The sequence below is a fragment of the Rhineura floridana genome, chromosome 12 (assembly GCF_030035675.1).
Source record: "Rhineura floridana isolate rRhiFlo1 chromosome 12, rRhiFlo1.hap2, whole genome shotgun sequence".
Classification (NCBI taxonomy): Eukaryota; Metazoa; Chordata; class Lepidosauria; order Squamata; family Rhineuridae; genus Rhineura; species Rhineura floridana.
The window spans coordinates 41760613-41767906 of NC_084491.1; the positions used below are offsets into that span (position 1 = coordinate 41760613).

At 40.6% G+C, this 7294-nt stretch overlaps 1 protein-coding gene across 1 annotated transcript in view; it reads left to right on the forward strand.

The window, feature by feature from the left end:
- BCO2 (beta-carotene oxygenase 2) overlaps positions 1–7294 on the forward strand; it is a 62880-nt gene that overhangs the window by 6576 nt on the left and 49010 nt on the right. The window lies entirely within an intron of this gene.

Genomic DNA, 7294 nt, shown 5'->3' on the forward strand with positions numbered 1-7294 from the left:
CTCTCCTTTACTAGGTTCTTTGGCTCCTAGTTTACAAACATTCCCAGGATAAGGCCTGTATGGGACGTGCCAGAGAGAAGCTTTTGATTTCACCACCTGTGAAATGAGGCACAAAGGAAAAGCCCAGCTTTTTCCATGTCTGTTATTAAGCTTAACATTAGAGGGCACTGTGGCACTTCAGATACCCAGTTTGGTCCTGAAGAGACATGGGTTTTTTTAATAAAATGAAATTAAAATATCTATATACTCCTTTCCTGTCTGATATCAGTCAGATATTCAAGGTGTCTAGCAATAAAACCTCATGCTACGATAAAACCACAATTTAAAACATCAACGATTACCTTTTTAAAAAAGCTACTAACTTGACAGAAGAAGGTTTTGACTTCTTCTCAGAAGCAGGAAAGAGCAGAAGCCACAAAAATAGAAATTTGTAAAAAAAAGCCCAAAGAGTGTTAAAGATCACAAAAGTTGTAAATTGATTATAGAAAGTACATAAAAGATAAACTCATTTACTCAATATAAAGAGAAAAAATAGGAAAAAGGAGGAGGGGAGAGCCCATTAAAGAGTAAACAAAAAGCCCCCCCATACAGCGGTTCCACAAATGAAGTGCTTTTCATTGCAAAGCAAAATATTTAATAATAGAAGAAAAATGTTACCATGGACACTTCCAGTTAAATAGCCTTCTAATTGTTTCATGGTGCAAAATACTTTAACTTGGTTTCCTGCAATGCAATGCCAGTCCACTTTATGTAATAAAAAATCTTTGTTGTTATGTGCCTTCAAGTCGATTACGACTTATGGCGACTTTCCACAAAACTCAAGATGGCTAACAGATTAAATAATAATACAATCTATGATAACATTCCAAGCTAAACCCAGATTAACAAATCCAAATCCTTTTAAAATAGAATACAACCTGAGCCACAAGAAGTTATTTAATCTGGTGAGAGCCTTGTTAAAAAAGTCCTTAAAGATGATGGGAGGTAAAAGAATTTCTGGTGCAGACTCCTTCCTGTTCTTGGAGCTTCTGACAGCCACAGTAGAATAATTCATGTCTCGGAAGTGTGGTGTGTTTGAAGGAATATCTTTAATATTTACGTGGAAGAGCGGGCCCTCCTCCTCCTCCTGCAAGGCAATGCCTCTGCATTCTGGAGTGGGTAACTGGCAAAGGAGGCTTTTGCCCTGGACTTCCTGTTCTGCTGTGTTGTTGCTTTTTAAAACTGTGTGGGTGTTTTTGTCAAGCTCAGCGCTTTCTCCACTTAGCATATGAACTCAGATATCATTTTCAGCACCTTGTTTTTTCTTCAGCTGCAATCTTAAAGACGTATACTAGGAAGTAAGCTCCATTGAGTTGAGTGGGACTTATTTCTGAATAAGCATGCATAAGAGTATGTTAAAATCTAAATAAATGTATGCTACTGAGTTGCCGAATTTCAAAACATTTGCAAGTATTCAAATAAAAATAATGCCCTAGTAAAGTTTGAATGTGACATTAAACCACACAGATAGAGGAATTAAAATAAAGGGGGTGGGAATGGAGTCTGAAGGCAGACAAGCCACCTCCTAGGATTACAGCTGATGTCTAGCTGTCTGTGTCAAGGGACATATAATGGTTAGTCAGCTTCCTATATAGGGTGGATTCCCAGGTCCATCTTTTAAAACAACAGCAGTTCTTAAAAAATGTAGGCATGTTGGTGTAGGTAAGGCTCAAGTTAATATCAGAGTGGAAAGCAATTCTGATGGGATCCCTTAAAGCAGCAATTCCTCTTGGTGAATTCAGATTAGGAACCTAGGAAGATGACTTATACTGAATCAGGCCATTGGTCCATTTAGCTCAGTATTGCCTACACTGACTGGCAGCAGCTATCCAGAGTTTCAGACAGGGAGTCTCTCCCAGCCTGACATTCCACAAATGGAAAGGGATTCTTCTTTGATGAAGGCAGCCAACACCCCTCTGAGGAATGTGTCAAGTGATCAAAGGTCAGGCTGATAATGGGGATCAGCCAGAATTCTCATGGAGACTGCTCTAGAAAACATGTGAAATTAGGTAGGGCTGAGCCATCTGTATTTTCAGCCTGCTTTCTCCCTTTTTCTTCCTTATAGGGGCCTTGGACAAGTTGTAACTGACTACATCCACGGGGAGACATCTGTTAAACTGGCCAACACTGGCCTCTACGTGCTCTCAGCACTCACCTTTGCCGGCCTCTGCTACTTCAACTACCACGACATGGGCATCTGTAGGGCTGTAGCCATGCTGTGGAGCCTCTGAGGCGCAATGTCACCTACCAGCAACATGCAATGATTGTTCATTGCTGCTTCTGCTTCATTGTATTATTGCTGAGTCATTGAATGAGGGAGAAATAGCAACAAAGGGTCCCACGCTGCATATAGCAGAATGGTTTGGGGAAAGAGGCGTCCAAATCCGGGTCCGCAGCTATAGCCATTCAGCAAAATGCGGGATCTCTCGCTAAGAAATGGGTTATACTTAAGACAGGCTAGAATCAGGGAAGAGCTCACATATGAATATGGGGGGCAAACCAATAATGATTGTAGCGGCAGCCTTTGCATATGGCTGATACTTTTCCCTGTGAAATGGCAGCTTGGTTTCAGCAGAACTGATCTTGATTTCCCGTCTCTTGTTTTTTGGTCCTGATGTTGCAATTAGTGGATTGTGTACACGGCATCTCGCATGGTGCTCAGGCCTGGCCCTAAACAGTTGCTGTGCAAAAAAGGAAGATTTTGTTTAATCTGTGTACAATAAAGAATTTACAGAACCTCAGCTGTTTGATTATAAAGTCAATTTTTTAATCCTTTCAATTGTCTCTGATGTTGCTTTGCTGCTTTTTAAAAAAAAACACAGTTCCTTTAAATGAAAATAGCATGGTACTGCATATGTGCCCTCTCCTGCTACCATCAAAGTAATTAACACTTTGCAAGCTGGGCTGCAGGCTTTATTTAGTAGATGAATCAAGTAATGCTTTAGTTGATTGATTTAAGAACACCTTTTCTTTTTTTGAAGATCTCTTGGTTTTGCTGGGCTGATATAACAGAGAATTTAGAAAGAAAGTCCTAACGTTGGTGGCTTATGTTGTATATTGAGGTTTGGCATTAGACAAAAATGCAAAGTACAATTTAAAATATGATAAAAAAGCAGAAACGGAAGCTAATAAAAACTTCAATAATATGAATGTAACGGTCCTTCAGATAACTTGGTCTCAAACCATTAATGGCTTTTAAAAAAATAACATTTCTATTGAGCCCAGAAATGAATAGGGAGCCAGTGCAACTGGCATGGTATCGTTAACAGTAATATTGGAATAGGCAGGCATTACCTAAGAGTCAGATCATTGGTCCACCTGGCCCAGAATTGTCTGCCTTTGACAAGCTGGCTTCCCAAGCTCTCCAGCAGAGACATCCTCTCTCTCATCCTTGTTACCCAGGATCTTTTCTGCTGGAGATGCCAAAAATAGGACCTGGGACCTTGGCTAAGCATGTGCTCTAGTCTTGAGCTATCGCCTCTTATTTGGAATAATTGAAATATTCTTTAATTATTTAACTAATCTCTGCCAAGCAAACTCCTTTCAGCATCTCTGGAAAATGAACTTTAGCTGAGGTTTCCCTGTGAACATGCTCACTGCATGTTTTCAGACATCTCATGTTACAGAAAAGACTTGAGTCAGTCTTCTCTGGAAACAAGGCAACTAGGACCCATCTCTGGCTGTGCCACATCTTAAGTCTTTAAACTAGATCAATTCTTGCAAAAATGTGGCATTTTTGTCTCCAGACCACTGAAGAGCCCAAAGCTGTTGAGTGGAGGACAAGGCACAGAACCCCCTCCCCATAATAATTCACTCAGGTTCAACAGATCTGATGCTCATGGCTGAATTCTGTGTGAGTGGAGGCTTTCCAATGGTGGTGAATGTCTGAAACAACATGTATAAACCATGGAGTTTCAGACTGAAACCTCTGTTTGTTTCTACCTTTTTTCATATATCTCCATGGTCACAAGGTCTAGAAACTTGCTTAAAAAGAACATCTCTGATTTACAGGTGTTTGCAGAGAACAGACTGCATGAAACGTCAGAAGCTAGCAACTCTTACAGGGTGCCTCATCTGTACTGGGTGTCTTGCCAAGTGCTTTCATGACTTGCGTTTCTCTTCATCACTTTTGCTTAATTGATTTCCTCACTAGTGATGGTTTGACTTTAGTCTTGGTTTGTAGTTGAGTTGAGCTCATTCATGACTGCAAATCTTGTATTAAGGCACGCTGAAGTTGGCTGTAGATTTAATGCTCTACTGATGGGCCTTATGGCAGAATGTCCTGCTGTGGAATATGAATGTCCATGTGGGTCTGATGAAGTGGGAAATCCATTTAACATATTTTTTTCAATGCAATTTTTATGAAGGCTTATGTGAAGTACTTCCTTGTCCATTGCTTGAACCTTACCTAGAAAGGTATTTTTATATATTAATTTTATATTAGCAGATGCCAGGCCTTAGGTTACAGAGAAAAGCAGCTGTTTGGTTACCACTGTAAAGAAGTATAATCTGACCACAGAATCGATACATAACAAGTCAATAGTAAATAATATGAGATGCATGCAGAGCTTGGAAAAGTTACTTTTTTGAACTACAACTCCCATCATCCCCAGCCAGCGACATGCTGGCTGGGGCTGATGGGAGCTGTAGTTCAAAAAAGTAACTTTTCCAAGCTCTGTCTGCTTAACTGTGTAGGTAGACTTTGTGTAATTTGTCTGTAGATTATATTGTTATGGGTTTTGGGGTTGAGATGGCCTCTGATTTGGAATCCTGTGCCTTGGGGTGAGAAACTCGCTCTGCTGGTCAGATGAGTTTCTTTTGTTAATCTAATAAGAGTGGCCAGGTGGATTAATGGGTCTATCACATGCCCATCAACTGTGAATAGGCCAGAAAGATCCTTTTGCAATTAAACTCTTCAGGAGAGCCCCCCCCCCCTCCTGGCACATAGGAGAGGCTTGTGTTTTTAGTTGTCTGATAATGGCTGGGAACTGGAGGCAGGCAGAGAGACTGGCTCTCTGCCCCATGGCTTTGGGGTGCCTCCTATAACCCTGATGGAAAAGCTGGATATTGGACTGCTGATGCCTTGAACGCCTGCATCCTAAGCTCAGGTTGGATTTGTGTAAATAAACCATATTTCATAAAGACACCACAGTCTCCGCTGATCTTCTTCCCATGGAAACCAAACCCTGGGTGAGCGCAGGGACCCCTGAAAATCTCACTGCTTGGAGATTGGGGTGGCGTGCAACAGTATATGTGTGTGTGATGTGCCTTCAAGTCGATTACGACTTACGGCGACCTATGAATCGGTGACCTCCAATAGCATCTGTTATAAACCACCCTTTTCAGATCTTGTAAGTTCAGGTCTGTGGCTTCCTTTATGGAATCAATCCATCTGTTGTTTGGTCTTCCTCTTTTTCTACTCCGGTTTTTCCCAGCATTATTGTCTTTTCTAGTGAATCATGTCTTCTCATTGTGTGCAAAATTTGATAACCTCAGTTTCATCATTTTAGCTTCTAGTGACAGTTCTGGTCTAACACCCAATTATTTGTCGTCTTTCGCAGTCCATGGTATGCGCAAAGCTCTCCTCCAACACCACATTTCAAATGAGTTGATTTTTCTCTTACCCGCTTTTTTCACTGTCCAACTTTCACATCCATACATAGAGATCGTGAATACCATGGTGTGATGATCCTGACTTTAGTGTTCAGTGATGCATCTTTGCATTTGAGGACCTTTTCCGGTTCTTTCATAGCTGCCCTCCACAGTCATAGCCGCCTTCTGATTTCTTGACTATTGACTCCATTTTGGTTAATGACTGTGCCGAGGTATTGATAATCCTTGACAAGTTCAATGTCCTCATTGTCCACTTTAAAGTTACACAACTCTTCTGTTGTCATTACTTTAGTCTTCTTGACGTTCAGCTGTAGTCCTGCTTTTGTGCTTTCCTCTTTAACTCTTATCAGCATTCATTTCAGATCATTACTGGTTTCTGCTAGTAAGATTGTATATACACACACAAAAATTGAAACTGATTGGCTATAAGTTCCTGTCCTGCATTTGGGCTAGAGCTTATCACCGTTATCCTTTTTCTTTGTGTTGTTTGTGCATGAAATGGAATCCTTAGAGTAGCCTTTGTAAAGTTAGTAGATATCGTCCAGGTGTTTTGGGCTACAACATCCATCTGCTACAGGTGTGCAGGCTGTGGCTGGTGGGAGTTGTAGTCCAAAACATCTGAAGGGCACCAACTTGGTGAAGGCTGCTTTAGAGGCTTTCAAGATGTGCAAGAGTTTGGATGAGTTTTAAAATAGCTGTGTTCGGTTATAACAGCAGGGTAGAAGAACACACTTTTAAAAACATAATAAACTATTTCAAACAGAAACAGTGATTCACATCAAAGTTTTTTTTATAACAGGTTAACTTCAAAATTGATCCACTGTATTTGCTGAGGTTTTCGTGGCATCTATTGATTTATAACTGCACAAGATTTCCCTGGTTAGTCACCTTCACAGGGCTGATATTTCTCAAGAAGAAAATCCATTGTGGATGTTTGATTTTGTTGAAGTGGTAGCTTTTGTTGCATAAATGTTTTTCTTTTGCAGCAGATGTTGAAACTTGCTGTGTAAGGGCGGGGGCTTGGCATCTTGTTTTCAAGTGACTGGAATTGTTTTTAGTCATAAGACAGAGCCTCTTCCAAATTTGATGAATCCTGTTACAAAGCTGTTTTGTTTCCTTGCCTGTGTGTGATGTGAAAGTGTCGCTCTCTCTCTCTTGCTCTCATTGTTCAAGGATGTTCAAGGATCTGGTAATAAATGAGTCATTGGGAGTATATCTTATGTTTACAATGCAGAAACACTTTGTAACAGCTTCAAGAACCTGAAAGTTCTGTATGTGAATAATTCCTGTACTGAATGATGTAACTATTTTACCATCTTTTCTACCTTTAGGATTTGTGTAGTGGACTTGCATTGGAGACAGCATTAGAGCACACTGAAAAAGTTCTAGGTTCAATTTCCAGTAAAAGGATTCTGAGCGTATAGGTTGGGAAAGGCCCATATTTGAAACCTTGGATGGTTCTGACTTAGATGGTTTTGATTTGCTAAATAGTGGCTTATATATCTATATTGGTTAATCATGGGCAGGAAAAAAGAGCGTTTTGGAATCACTGGAACACATGAAGGGGGGAGACTTAATATGGTGCAAAGGTACAGAAACCTTAAGAGTTACATGCCCAGCTGCACCCTGGGTCCTGTGCCAT